Genomic DNA, 16,843 nt, shown 5'->3' with positions numbered 1-16,843 from the left:
GTTAAGTTTGTAGTGTTTAAGTTCAGTTCAGTTTAGCTCAGTTCAGTGTGGTTTAATAATCACTACTGAGAGTCCAAATATTGAAGAGCAAATCCAACGATGCGCAGCTCTACAGATCCTGAACCATGCAAGCCAGTGGCGACAGCGGAGAGGGAAAAAAAACTTCACTAAAGGCGGAAGTGAAGAAAAAAAAACCTTGAGAGAAACCAGGCTCAGTAGGGCACGACCATTTTAATTTCTCCGCTGGCCAAACGTCTTGTGCAGAGCTGCAGTCTCAGTGGCGGAGGCTGGAAGCTGGCCTCAGCGAAGACTCGTCTGTCTCTGGAGCGTCATAGGAAACAGTCTCATGTTCTCCACTCTTCCATGACCATCACAGTAGTTGTTCAGGATTCGGCCAGGTCCAGGATATGTCCAGAGATCTCTCTGTTATATTATTATTTTCTATATGAAGCTGTTCAATAATATTCAATAAGTGTGTTTATACAATTGATTAGTCAGTACCAAAGGCAAAACTGGAACTAATGAACAAAATAACTTCAGATCACAGTGAAGAAAACAGCAAACACAATGAATAATGTTTAAAACAGAGGAAAGATCAAGAACACCATAAAACAGTATTGCATTTAGTTAAAATGGTGTAGTTTATCATTTATTAATTGTTTGCAACACATAATCGGAATTTACATGTATTATCTTTCTATTTCTGAAGGTGTTTTCAAACTTATTTTAATCAATATATCTGTTTGTCTACATTCACTATATATATATATATATATATATATATATATATATATAATATATATATATATATATATATATATATATATATACAGTTGAAGTCAGAATTATTAGCCCCCATCAAATTTTTTATTCTTTTTTAAAATATTTCCCAAATGATGTTTAACAGTTTCAGGACATTTTTTTACAGTATGTCTGATAATATTTTTTCTTCTGGAGAAAGTCTCATTTGTTTTATTTTGGCTAGAATAAAAGCAGTTTTTAATTTTTTAAACACCATTTTAAGGTCATTAGCCCCTTTAAGCTATATTTTTTCTCGATAATCTACAGGACAAACCATCCTTATACAATAACTTGCCTAATTACCCTAACCTGCCTAGTTAACCTAATTAACCTAGTTAAGCCTTTAAATGTCACTTTAAGCTGTATAGAAGTGTCTTGAAGAATATCTAGTAAAATATTATGTGCTGTCATCATGGTAAAGATAAAATAGATCAGTTATTAGAGATGAGTTATTAAAACTATTATGATTAGAAATGTGCTGAAAAAATCTTCGCTCTATTAAACAGAAATTGGGGGAAAAATAAACAAGCGGTCTAATAATTCAGGGGGGCTAATAATTCTGACTTCAACTGTATATATTTATAGATATTTTTAAGGCAGTGTATTTATTAATGCTGTGCATTGTATATATACAGTAGTCAACATTTGAAATGATTCAAAAAGCTTTTCTAAATTGTCCTAAGACAAGAATAGGACAGCTTTAATGAAATGTTTTGATTATACAATGATCACACATTTACAATACAGATGTTTAATACTATTGTTTTTGTCATCATTTCTCAAAATTCAGGATAAAAAGTCAATAAAAATATCAATAATTTACTCAGAAACTGGAAGACGGAGTTGACGTGTCTTGGTTGTGAGAAATGATTTATTATTATCAGTAAAAAAATCTAACTTAGCAGCTTTTATTCATTTATTTATTTGTTCTTTTATTATAAGTTTAAAGGGAAATAGCATAAGGCAATACATAGTTACACACAAACCATTATAAAAGGGAATTCTCAAATTAAATACAGATAACTTAAATATCTTAAAGAGCCCATATTATACATGAAATAGGGTCATATTTAGGTTGTAAGGGTCTCCAACAACAGTCTAATATGCATGCAAGGTCATAAAACACTTTTATGGTCTTATAATCTGCATTTATTTTTACCTAATTATCCCAGCGACTCCCATATGAATCGTTCAGCGATTCATTTGTTCCCAACCCCCTCCTCAGCGCGAAGCTAATCTGCGCTGATTGGACCGATGACAGCCTGCTGCGATTGGTCGACAGTGACAGGCTTCAGCACGAGACAGAGTGAAATGCCCAGCTGGTAATCAACTATATAAAAGTAGTCACAGTGCATACACGCTTCATAGTGTAAGGCTTTTTTCACACACACACACACACACAACCCTCCTCAGAAGAACTGGGGGGAAGCGACGCGAGTCTCTCTCTCTCTCTCTCTCACACACACACACACACACAACCCTCCTCAGAAGAACTGGGGGAAGCGACGCGAGTCTCTCTCTCTCTCTCTCTCTCTCTCTCTCTCACACACACAACGCTCCTCAGAAGAACTAGGGAAAGCGACGCGAGTCTCTCTCTCTCTCTCTCTCTCTCTCTCTCTCACACACACAACGCTCCTCAGAAAAACTAGGGAAAGCGACGCGAGTCTCTCTCTCTCTCTCTCACACACACACACACAACGCTCCTCAGAAGAACTAGGGAAAGCGACGCGAGTCTCTCTCTCACACACACACACACACACAACGCTCCTCAGAAAAACTAGGGAAAGCGACGCGAGTCTCTCTCTCTCTCTCTCTCTCTCTCTCTCTCTCTCTCTCTATCTCACACACACACACACACACAGCTAGCTTACGATCGCCATAGCAACGACATACGGCAGTGGAACGCGAGCTCACAAAAGCCTTTAACGTTAAATCCGTAAACAAAGCGGCACGCGTCGCGTTTTAACGTGGCTTACATGTGATAAGAGAATATAAAGAGTAACCGCGTGTACTGTACCAGGTTAACAAGTAACAAAACACAATAAATACATAATTTGCAAGCTAGAGTAAACGAGGCAACAATTTTAATCGCACTTACTTACACTAGTGAATAAACCTCAACCACTGACTCTTCACAGTTTCATCTTTGGGTAGAGACTGTCAATATTATCCATCTGAGCACAGCGTGACTTCATTGGACCGGCGGCGTCTGTGTGTGTGTGTCTAGTGTTTTTTCTGTGTTAGTGGGCGGGGCCGCAGGTTTCAAATCTCCCTGGTTTGCGCGCGTAACTACTGGCGAGGCTTGTGTTTCGTGGCTGCGTCATCGCGAAACACCTAATGACTCGTTATCAAGACGACTCGTTTGAAGCACTATGAGTCGACTCTTTTATAGATGAATCAATAGTTTTAAACACTGTACACTTACAGATTTAAGCCTTAGCTGGATATTTCACTTCACTTAGAGCTGTGGTACACACTACATGGAAGGGCATTTTCAAAAACCCATAATATGGGCTCTTTAAACAAAACAAAACTAGACAAAAGTAAACAAAATCAAACAAAACGCATCTAGACAAAATCAGACAAAACAAGACAAAAGTAGACAAAATCGGACAAAACGAAATTAGACAAAACTAAACAAAACTAGACAAAATCGGACAAAACTAAACAAACCTAGACAAAACAAAACTAAACAAAAATAGACAAAATTGGACAAAACTAAACAAAACTAGACAAAAGTAGATAAAATCAGACAAAACAAAACGAGACAAAAGAAGACAAAATCAGACAAAACAAAACTAGACAAAAGTAGACAAAATCAGACAAAACGAAATTAAACAAAACTAGACAAAAGTAGACAAAATCGGACAAAAATAGACAAAATCAGACAAAACTAAACAAAACGAGACAAAACTAGACAAAATCTGAAAAAACAAAAGTAGATAAAATTAAACAAAACAAAACTAGACAAAAGTAAACAAAATCAAACAAAACGCATCTAGAAAAAATCTGACAAAACAAAAGTAGACAAAATCAGACAAAACAAAAGTAGACAAATTCAGACAAACAAAACTAGACAAAACAAAAGTAGACAAAATCAGACAAAACTAGACAAAAGTAGACAAAATCAGACAAAACGAATTTAGACAAAACTAAACAAAACTAGACAAATCTAGACAAAACCAAACAAGCCTAGACAAAATAAAACTAGACAAAAATGAACAAAAATAGACAAAATCAGACAAAACTAAACAAAACGAGACAAAATCAGACAAAACAAAACTAGACAAAAGTAGACAAAATCTGACAAAACAAAACTACAAAAATAGACAAAATCTGACAAAACAAAATTAGACAAAACTAAACAAAACTAGACAAAAATCGGACAAAACTAAACAAATCTAGACAAAACTAAACTAACCTAGACATAACAAAACTAGACAAAAATAAACAAAAATAGACAAAATCAGACAAAACAAAACAAACCTAGACAAAACTAAACAAACCTAGACAAAACAAAACTAGACAAAAATAAACAAAAATAGACAAAATCAAACAAAACAAAACTAAACAAAAATAGACAAAATCAGACAAAACAAAACTAGACAAAAGTAGACAAAATCAGACAAAACGCATCTAGACAAAATTAGACAAAACAAAAGTAGAAAAAATCTGAAAAAACAAATGACAAAAATAGACAAAATCTGACAAAACAAAAGTAGACAACATCAGACAAAACTAGACAAAAGTAGACAAAATCAGACAAAACTAATAGACAAAACTAGACAAAATCGGACAAAAACTAAACAATCCTAGACAAAACTAAACAAACCTAGACAAAACAAAACTAGACAAAATAAACAAAAATAGACAAAATCAGACAAAACAAAACAACCCTAGACAAAACTAAACAAACCTAGACAAAACAAAACTAGACAAAAATAAACAAAAATAGACAAAATCAAACAAAACAAAACTAAACAAAAACAGACAAAACTAAACAAAATGAGACAAAACTAAGCAAAATAGACAAAATCTGACAAAACAAAACTGGACAAAAGTAGAAGTATTGTCTATAGGATATTTTTAGACAAAAATCGTACAAAACTAAACAAATCTAGACAAAACTAAACAAACCTAGACAAAACAAAACTAGACAAAAATAAACAAAACTAGACAAAATCGGACAAAACTAAAAAAATCTAGACAAAACTAAACAAACCTAGACAAAACAAAACTAGACAAAAATAAACAAAACTAGACAAAATCAGACAAAACAAAACTAGACAAAAGTAGACAAAATCAGACAAAACGCATCTAGACAAAATCAGACAAAACAAAAGTAGAAAAAATTTGACAAAACAAAAGTAGACAAAATCTGACAAAACAAAACGACAAAAATAGACAAAATCTGACAAAACAAAAGTAGACAAAATCAGACAAAACAAAATTAGACAAAACTAAACAAAACTAGACAAAAATCGGACAAAACTAAACAAATCTAGACAAAACTAAACAAACCTAGACAAAACAAAACTAGACAAAAATAAACTAAAATAGACAAAATCAGACAAAACAAAACTAGACAAAAGTAGACAAAATCAGACAAAACTAAATCAGACAAAACTAAACAAAACTAGACAAAAATAGACAAAATCGGACAAAAATAGACAAAATCAGACAAAACTAAACAAAACGAAACAAAACTAGACAAAATCAGACAAAACAAAACTAGACAAAAGTAGACAAAATCAGACATAACGCATCTAGACAAAATCAGACAAAACAAAAGTAGACAAAATCTGACAAAACAACACTACAAAAATAGACAAAATCTGACAAAACAAAATTAGACAAAACTAAACAAAACTAGACAAAAATTGAACAAAACTAAACACATCTAGAAAAAACTAAACAAACCTAGACAAAACAAAACTAGACAAAAATAAACAAAAATAGACAAAATTAGACAAAACAAAACTAGACAAAATCAGACAAAACTAAATCAGACAAAACTAAACAAAACTAGACAAAAGTAGACAAAATCAGACAAAACGCATCTAGACAAAATCAGACAAAACAAAAGTAGAAAAAAATTGACAAAACAACAGTAGACAAAATCTGACAAAACAAAACTACAAAAATAGACAAAATCTGACAAAACAAAAGTAGACAAAATCAGACAAAAGTAGACAAAATCAGACAAAACTAAATTAGACAAAACTAAACAAAACTAGACAAAAATCGGACAAAACTAAACAAATCTAGACAAAACTAAACAAACCTAGACAAAACAAAACTAGACAAAAATAAACAAAAATAGACAAAATCAGACAAAACAAAACAAACCTAGACAAAACTAAACAAACCTAGACAAAACAAAACTAGACAAAAATAAACAAAAATAGACATAATCAAACAAAACAAAACTAAACAAAAATAGACAAAATCAGACAAAACAAAACTAGACAAAAGTAGACAAAATCAGACAAAACGCATCTAGACAAAATCAGACAAAACAAAAGTAGACAAAATCTGAAAAAACAAAATGACAAAAATAGACAAAATCTGACAAAACAAAAGTAGACAAAATCAGACAAAACTAGACAAAAGTAGACAAAATCAGACAAAACTAGACAAAGTAGACAAAATCAGACAAAACTAAATTAGACAAAACTAAACAAAACTAGACAAAAATCTGACAAAACTAAACAAATCTAGACAAAACTAAACAAACCTAGACAAAACAAAACTAGACAAAAATAAACAAAAATAGACAAAATCAGACAAAACAAAACAAACCTAGACAAAACTAAACAAACCTAGACAAAACAAAACTAGACAAAAATAAACAAAACTAGACAAAAATCTGACAAAACTAAACAAATCTAGACAAAACTAAACAAACCTAGACAAAACAAAACTAGACAAAAATAAACAAAAATAGACAAAATCAGACAAAACAAAACTGGACAAAAGTGGACAAAATCAGACAAAACTAAATCAGACAAAAACTAAACAAAACTAGACAAAATCAGACAAAACAAAACTAGACAAAAGTAGACAAAATCAGACAAAACGCATCTAGACAAAATCAGACAAAACAAAAGTAGAAAAAATTTGACAAAACAAAAGTAGACAAAATCAGACAAAACTAGATAAAAGTAGACAAAATCAGACAAAACAAAATTAGACAAAACTAAACAAAACTAGACAAAAATCGGACAAAACTAAACAAATCTAGACAAAACTAAACAAACCTAGACAAAACAAAACTAGACAAAAATAAACAAAACTAGACAAAATCAGACAAAACTAAACAAATCTAGACAAAACTAAACAAACCTTGACAAAACAAAACTAGACAAAAATAAACAAAAATAGAGAAAATCAGACAAAACAAAACTAGACAAAAGTAGACAAAATCAGACAAAACTAAATCAGACAAAACTAAACAAAACTAGACAAAAATAAACAAAAATAGACAAAATCAGACAAAACAAAACTAGACAAAAATAGACAAAATCAGACAAAATTAAACAAAACGAGACAAAACTAGACAAAATCAGACGAAACAAAACTAGACAAAAGTAGACAAAACAAAAGTAGACAAAATTTGACAAAACAAAACTACAAAAATAGACAAAATCTGACAAAACAAAAGTAGACAAAATCAGACAAAACTAGACAAAATCAGACAAAACAAAATTAGACAAAACTAAACAAAACTAGACAAAAATCGGACAAAACTAAACAAATCTAGACAAAACTAAACAAAACTAGACAAAACAAAACTAGACAAAATAAACAAAAATAGACAAAATCAGACAAAACAAACCTAGACAAAACTAAACAAACCTAGACAAAACAAAACTAGACAAAAATAAACAAAAATAGACAAAATCAAACAAAACAAAACTAAACAAAAACAGACAAAATCAGACAAAACTAAACAAAATAAGAAAAAACTAAACAAAAATAGACGAAATCTGACAAAACAAAACTGGACAAAAGTAGGAGTATTGTCTATAGGATATTTTTAGACGAAAATCGGACAAAACTAAACAAATCTAGACAAAACTAAACAAACCTAGACAAAACAAAACTAGACAAAAATAAACAAAACTAGACAAAAATCGGACAAAACTAAACAAATCTAGACAAAACTAAACAAACCTAGACAAAACAAAACTAGACAAAAATAAACAAAAATAGACAAAATCAGACAAAACAAAACTAGACAAAAGTAGACAAAATCAGACAAAACTAAATCAGACAAAACTAAACTAAACAAAACTAGACAAAAGTAGACAAAATCGGACAAAAATAGACAAAATCAGACAAAACTAAACAAAACGAGACAAACCTAGACAAAATCAGACAAAACAAAACTAGACAAAAGTAGACAAAATCAGACAAAACGCATCTAGACAAAATCAGACAAAACAAAAGTAGACAAAATCTGACAAAACAAAAGACAAAAATAGACAAAATCTGACAAAACAAAAGTAGACAAAATCAGACAAAACTAGACAAAATCAGACAAAACAAAATTAGACAAAACTAAACAAAACTAGACAAAAATCGGACAAAACTAAACAAATCTAGACAAAACTAAACAAACCTACACAAAACAAAACTAGACAAAAATAAACAAAAATAGACAAAATTAGACAAAACAAAACAAACCTAGACAAAACTAAACAAACTAGACAAAACAAAACTAGACAAAAATAAACAAAAATAGACAAAATCAAACAAAACTAAACTAAAATAGACAAAATCAGACAAAACTAAACAAAATGAGACAAAACTAAGCAAAAATAGACAAAATCTGACAAAACAAAACTGGACAAAAGTAGGAGTATTGTCTATAGGATATTTTAGACAAAAATCGGACAAAACTAAACAAATCTAGACAAAACTAAACAAACCTAGACAAAACTAGACAAAACTAAACAAAACTAGACAAAATCGTACAAAACTAAACAAATCTAGACAAAACTAAACAAAACTAGACAAAAATAAACAAAACTAGACAAAAATCGGACAAAACTAAACAAATCTAGACAAAACTAAACAAACCTTGACAAAACAAAACTAGACAAAAATAAACAAAAATAGAGAAAATCAGACAAAACAAAACTAGACAAAAGTAGACAAAATCAGACAAAACTAAATCAGACAAAACTAAACAAAACTAGACAAAAATAAACAAAAATAGACAAAATCAGACAAAACAAAACTAGACAAAAATAGACAAAATCAGACAAAATTAAACAAAACGAGACAAAACTAGACAAAATCAGACGAAAACAAAACTAGACAAAAGTAGACAAAACAAAAGTAGACAAAATCAGACAAAACAAAACTAGACAAAAATAGACAAAATCAGACAAAATTAAACAAAACGAGACAAAACTAGACAAAATCAGACGAAACAAAACTAGACAAAAGTAGACAAAACAAAAATAGACAAAATCTGACAAAACAAAAGTAGACAAAATCAGACAAAACTAGACAAAAGTAGACAAAATCAGACAAAACAAAATTAGACAAAACTAAACAAAACTAGACAAAAATTTGACAAAACTAAACAAATCTAGACAAAACTAAACAAACCTAGACAAAACAAAACTAGACAAAATAGACAAAATCAGACAAAACAAAACTAGACAAAAGTAGACAAAATCAGACAAAACTAAATCAGACAAAACTAAACAAAATAGACAAAAGTAGACAAAATCGGACAGAAATAGACAAAATCAGACAAAACTAAACAAAACGAAACAAAACTAGACAAAATCAGACAAAACAAAACTAGACAAAAGTAGACAAAATCAGACAAAACGCATCTAGACAAAATCTGACAAAACAACACTACAAAAATAGACAAAATCTGACAAAACAAAAGTAGACAAAATCAGACAAAACTAGACAAAATCAGACAAAACAAAATTAGACAAAACTAAACAAAACTAGACAAAAATTGGACAAAACTAAACAAACCTAGACGAAACGAAACAAACCTAGACAAAACAAAACTAGACAAAAATAAACAAAAATAGACAAAATCAGACAAAACAAAACTAGACAAAATCAGACAAAACTAAATCAGACAAAACTAAACAAAACTAGACAAAATCAGACAAAACAAAACTAGACAAAAGTAGACAAAATCAGACAAAACGCATCTAGACAAAATCAGACAAAACAAAAGTAGACAAAATCTGACAAAACAACACTACAAAATCTGACAAAACAAAAGTAGACAAAATCAGACAAAAGTAGACAAAATCAGACAAAACAAAACAAATCTAGACAAAACTAAACAAACCTAGACAAAACAAAACTAGACAAAAATAAACAAAAATAGACAAAAATCAGACAAAACAAAACAAACCTAGACAAAACTAAACAAACCTAGACAAAACAAAACTAGACAAAAATAAACAAAAATAGGCAAAATCAAACAAAACAAAACTAGACAAAAATAGACAAAATCAGACAAAATTAAACAAAACGAGACAAAACTAGACAAAATCAGACAAAACAAAACTAGACAAAAGTAGACAAAACAAAAGTAGACAAAATCTGACAAAACAAAACGACAAAAATAGACAAAACTAGAGAAAAGTAGACAAAATCAGACAAAACAAAACTAAACAAAACTAGACAAAAATCGGACAAAACTAAACAAATCTAGACAAAACTAAACAAACCTACACAAAACAAAACTAGACAAAAATAAACAAAAATAGACAAAATCAGACAAAACAAAACAAAACTAGACAAACTAAACAAACTAGACAAAACAAAACTAGACAAAAAATAAACAAAAATAGACAAAATCAAACAAAACAAAACTAAACTAAAATAGACAAAATCAGACAAAACTAAACAAAATGAGACAAAACTAAGCAAAAATAGACAAAATCTGACAAAACAAAACTGGACAAAAGTAGGAGTATTGTCTATAGGATATTTAGACAAAAATCGGACAAACTAAAACAAATCTAGACAAAACTAAACAAACCTAGACAAAACAAAACTAGACAAAACTAAACAAAACTAGACAAAAATCGTACAAAACTAAACAAATCTAGACAAAACTAAACAAAACTAGACAAAAATAAACAAAACTAGACAAAAATCGGACAAAACTAAACAAATCTAGACAAAACTAAACAAACCTTGACAAAACAAACTAGACAAAAATAAACAAAAATAGAGAAAATCAGACAAAACAAAACTAGACAAAAGTAGACAAAATCAGACAAAACTAAACAAAACTAGACAAAAATAAACAAAAATAGACAAAAATCAGACAAAACAAAACTAGACAAAAATAGACAAAATCAGACAAAATTAAACAAAACGAGACAAAACTAGACAAAATCAGACGAAACAAAACTAGACAAAAGTAGACAAAACAAAAGTAGACAAAATCTGACAAAACAAAACGACAAAAATAGACAAAATCTGACAAAACAAAAGTAGACAAAATCAGACAAAACTAGACAAAAGTAGACAAAATCAGACAAAACAAAATTAGACAAAACTAAACAAAACTAGACAAAAATTTGACAAAACTAAACAAATCTAGACAAAACTAAACAAACCTAGACAAAACAAAACTAGACAAAAATAAACAAAAATAGACAAAATCAGACAAAACAAAACTAGACAAAAGTAGACAAAATCAGACAAAACTAAATCAGACAAAACTAAACAAGACTAGACAAAAGTAGACAAAATCGGACAAAAATAGACAAAATCAGACAAAACTAAACAAAACGAAACAAAACTAGACAAAATCAGACAAAACAAAACTAGACAAAAGTAGACAAAATCAGACAAAACGCATCTAGACAAAATCAGACAAAACAAAAGTAGACAAAATCTGACAAAACAACACTACAAAAATAGACAAAATCTGACAAAACAAAAGTAGACAAAATCAGACAAAACTAGACAAAATCAGACAAAACAAAATTAGACAAAACTAAACAAAACTAGACAAAAATTGGACAAAACTAAACAAATCTAGACAAAACTAAACAAACCTAGACAAAACAAAACTAGACAAAAATAACAAAAATAGACAAAATCAGACAAAACAAAACTAGACAAAATCAGACAAAACTAAATCAGACAAAACTAAACAAAACTAGACAAAATCAGACAAAACAAAACTAGACAAAAGTAGACAAAATCAGACAAAACGCATCTAGACAAAATCAGACAAAACAAAAGTAGAAAAAATTTGACAAAACAAAAGTAGACAAAATCAGACAAAACAAAACGACAAAAATATACAAAATCTGACAAAACAAAAGTAGACAAAATCAGACAAAACTAGATAAAAGTAGACAAAATCAGACAAAACAAAATTAGACAAAACTAAACAAAACTAGACAAAAATCGGACAAAACTAAACAAATCTAGACAAAACTAAACAAACCTAGACAAAACAAAACTAGACAAAAATAAACAAAAATAGACAAAATCAGACAAAACAAAACTAGACAAAAGTAGACAAAATCAGACAAAACTAAATCAGACAAAACTAAACAAAACTAGACAAAAGTAGACAAAATCGGACAAAAATAAACAAAATCAGACAAAACTAAACAAAACGAAACAAAACTAGACAAAATCAGACAAAACAAAACTAGACAAAAGTAGACAAAATCAGACAAAACGCATCTAGACAAAATCAGACAAAACAAAAGTAGACAAAATCTGACAAAACAACACTACAAAAATAGACAAAATCTGACAAAACAAAAGTAGACAAAATCAGACAAAACTAGACAAAATCAGACAAAACAAAATTAGACAAAACTAAACAAAACTAGACAAAAATTGGACAAAACTAAACAAATCTAGACAAAATGAAACAAACCTAGACAAAACAAAACTAGACAAAAATAAACAAAAATAGACAAAATCAGACAAAACAAAACTAGACAAAATCAGACAAAACTAAATCAGACAAAACTAAACAAAACTAGACAAAATCAGACAAAACAAAACTAGACAAAAGTAGACAAAATCAGACAAAACGCATCTAGACAAAATCAGACAAAACAAAAGTAGAAAAAATTTGACAAAACAAAAGTAGACAAAATCTGACAAAACAAAACGACAAAAATATACAAAATCTGACAAAACAAAAGGTAGACAAAATCAGACAAAACTAGATAAAAGTAGACAAAATCAGACCAAAACAAAATTAGACAAAACTAAACAAACTAGACAAAAATCGGACCAAAACTAAACAAATCTAGACAAAACTAAACAAACCTAGACAAAACAAAACTATATAAAAATAAAACTAAAATAGACAAAATCAGACAAAACAAACTAGACAAAAGTAGACAAAATCAGACAAAACTAAATCAGACAAAACTAAACAAAACTAGACAAAAGTAGACAAAATCAGACAAAACGCATCTAGACAAAATCAGACAAACAAAAGTAGACAAAATTGACAAAACAACAGTAGACAAAATCTGACAAAACAAAACTACAAAAATAGACAAAATCTGACAAAACAAAAGTAGACAAAATCAGACAAAAGTAGACAAAATCAGACAAAACTAAATTAGACAAAACTAAACAAAACTAGACAAAAATCGGACAAAACTAAACAAATCTAGACAAAACTAAACAAACCTAGACAAAACAAAACTAGACAAAAATAAACAAAAATAGACAAAATCAGACAAAACAAAACAAACCTAGACAAAACTAAACAAACCTAGACAAAACAAAACTAGACAAAAATAAACAAAAATAGACAAAATCAAACAAACAAAACTAAACAAAAATAGACAAAATCAGACAAAACAAAACTAGACAAAAGTAGACAAAATCAGACAAAACGCATCTAGACAAAATTAGACAAAACAAAAGTAGACAAAATCTGAAAAAACAAAATGACAAAAATAGACAAAATCTGACAAAACAAAAGTAGACAAAATCAGACAAAACTAGACAAAAGTAGACAAAATCAGACAAAACTAAATTAGACAAAACTAGACAAAAATCGGACAAAACTAAACAAATCTAGACAAAACTAAACAAACCTAGACAAAACAAAACTAGACAAAAATAAACAAAAATAGACAAAATCAGACAAAACAAAACAAACCTAGACAAAACTAAACAAACCTAGACAAACAAAACTAGACAAAAATAAACAAAAATAGGCAAAATCAAACAAAACAAAAATAAACAAAAATAGACAAAATCAGACAAAACAAAACAAACCTTGACAAAACTAAACAAACCTAGACAAAACAAAACTAGACAAAAATAAACAAAAATAGACAAAAATCAGACAAAACAAAACTAGACAAAAGTGGACAAAATCAGACAAAACTAAATCAGACAAAACTAAACAAAACTAGACAAAATCAGACAAAACAAAACTAGACAAAAGTAGACAAAATCAGACAAAACGCATCTAGACAAAATCAGACAAACAAAAGTAGAAAAAAATTTGACAAAACAAAAGTAGACAAAATCTGACAAACAAAACGACAAAATAGACAAAATCTGACAAAACAAAAGTAGACAAAATCAACAAAACTAGATAAAAGTAGACAAAATCAGGACAAAACAAAAATAGACAAAACTAAACAAAACTAGACAAAAATCGGACAAAACTAAACAAATCTAGACAAAACTAAACAAACCTAGACAAAACAAAACTAGACAAAAATAAACAAAATAGACAAAATCAGACAAAACAAAACTAGACAAAAGTAGACAAAATCAGACAAAACAAATCAGACAAAACTAAACAAGACTAGACAAAAAGTAGACAAAATCGGACAAAAATAGACAAAATCAGACAAAACGAAACAAAACTAGACAAAATCAGACAAAACAAAACTAGACAAAAAGTAGACAAAATCAGACAAAACGCATCTAGACAAAATCAGACAAAACAAAAGTAGACAAAATCTGACAAAACAACACTACAAAAATAGACAAAATCTGACAAAGCAAAAGTAGACAAATCAGAACAAAACTAGACAAAATCAGACAAAACTAAATTAGACAAAACTAAACAAAACTAGACAAAAATTGAACAAAACTAAACAAATCTAGACAAAACTAAACAAACCTAGACAAAACAAAACTAGACAAAAATAAACAAAAATAGACAAAATCAGACAAAACAAAACTAGACAAAATCAGACAAAACTAAATCAGACAAAACTAAACAAAACTAGACAAAAGTAGACAAAATCAGACAAACGCATCTAGACAAAATCAGACAAAACAAAAGTAGAAAAAAATTGACAAAACAACAGTAGACAAAATCTGACAAAACAAAACTACAAAAATAGACAAAATCTGACAAAACAAAAGTAGACAAAATCAGACAAAAGTAGACAAAATCAGACAAAACAAAATTAGACAAAACTAAACAAAACTAGACAAAAATCGGACAAAACTAAACAAATCTAGACAAAACTAAACAAACCTAGACAAAACAAAACTAGACAAAAATAAACAAAAATAGACAAAATCAGACAAAACAAAACAAACCTAGACAAAACTAAACAAACCTAGACAAAACAAAACTAGACAAAAATAAACAAAAATAGACAAAATCAGACAAAACAAAACTAAACAAAAATAGACAAAATCAGACAAAACAAAACTAGACAAAAGTAGACAAAATCAGACAAAACGCATCTAGACAAAATCAGACAAAACAAAAGTAGACAAAATCAGAAAAAACAAAACGACAAAAATAGACAAAATCTGACAAAACAAAAGTAGACAAAATCAGACAAAACTAGACAAAAGTAGACAAAATCAGACAAAACTAAATTAGACAAAACTAAACAAAACTAGACAAAAATCGGACAAAACTAAACAAATCTAGACAAAACTAAACAAACCTAGACAAAACAAAAATAGACAAAAATAGACAAAATCAGACAAAACAAAACAAACCTAGACAAAACTAAACAAACCTAGACAAAACAAAACTAGACAAAAATAAACAAAAATAGGCAAAATCAAACTAAACAAAACTAAACAAAAATAGACAAAAACAGACAAAACTAAACAAAATGAGACAAAACTAAGCAAAAATAGACAAAATCTGACAAAACAAAACTGGACAAAAGTAGGAGTATTGTCTATAGGATATTTTTAGACAAAAATCGGACAAAACTTCAATTCAATTCACCTTTATTTGTATAGCGCTTATACAATGTAGATTATGTCAAAGCAGCTTCACATAAAAGGTCACAGTAAATAGGAACAGTGTTATTCAGTTTGTAGTGTTTAAGTTCAGTTCAGTTGAGCTCAGTTCAGTGTGGTTTAATAATCACTACTGAGAGTCCAAACACTGAAGAGCAAATCCAACGATGCGCACCTCTACAGATCCCGAACCATGCAAGCCAGTGGCGACAGAGGAGAGGGAAAAAAAACTTCACTAAAGGCGGAAGTGAAGAAAAAAAAATCCTTGAGAGAAACCAGGCTCAGTTGGGCACGACCATTTTAATTTCTCCGCTGGCCAAACGTCTTGTGCAGAGCTGCAGTCTCAGTGGCGGAGGCTGGAAGCTGGCCTCAGCGAAGACTCGTCTGTCTCTGGAGCGTCACAGGAATCAGTCTCATGTTCTCCACTCTTCCATGACCATCGCAGTAGCTGCTCAGGATTCGGCCAGGTCCAGGATATGGAAACCTTGGGATCATCTCGTCGTTGGTCTTGGATCGACCACGTCTAAAATGTTCAATTTTGACTGTTAAAAGGGGAATTAGCTCAAATGGTAGAACTGTTGCTTAGCATGCATGAGAGAGGTAGCTGGATCGATGCCCGCATTATCCACTTCTGTTTTCATGCCTTTCACACTGGCTTTTATTGCAAAGCTGGTTGCACCTGGAGGGTTTAGAGCGAATTTCCTTACGTCAGCTTTGCCGGTTCTGTATAGTACTAATCATTGCAATCCTTCAGAAGCCCTATCAAGTCACAGTTTTCTTTTATTCGATGGCGCGTCCGCAGTGGGAA

The sequence above is a fragment of the Danio aesculapii genome, chromosome 4 (genome assembly GCF_903798145.1).
Source record: "Danio aesculapii chromosome 4, fDanAes4.1, whole genome shotgun sequence".
Classification (NCBI taxonomy): Eukaryota; Metazoa; Chordata; class Actinopteri; order Cypriniformes; family Danionidae; genus Danio; species Danio aesculapii.
This window is presented reverse-complemented; position numbering follows the sequence as displayed.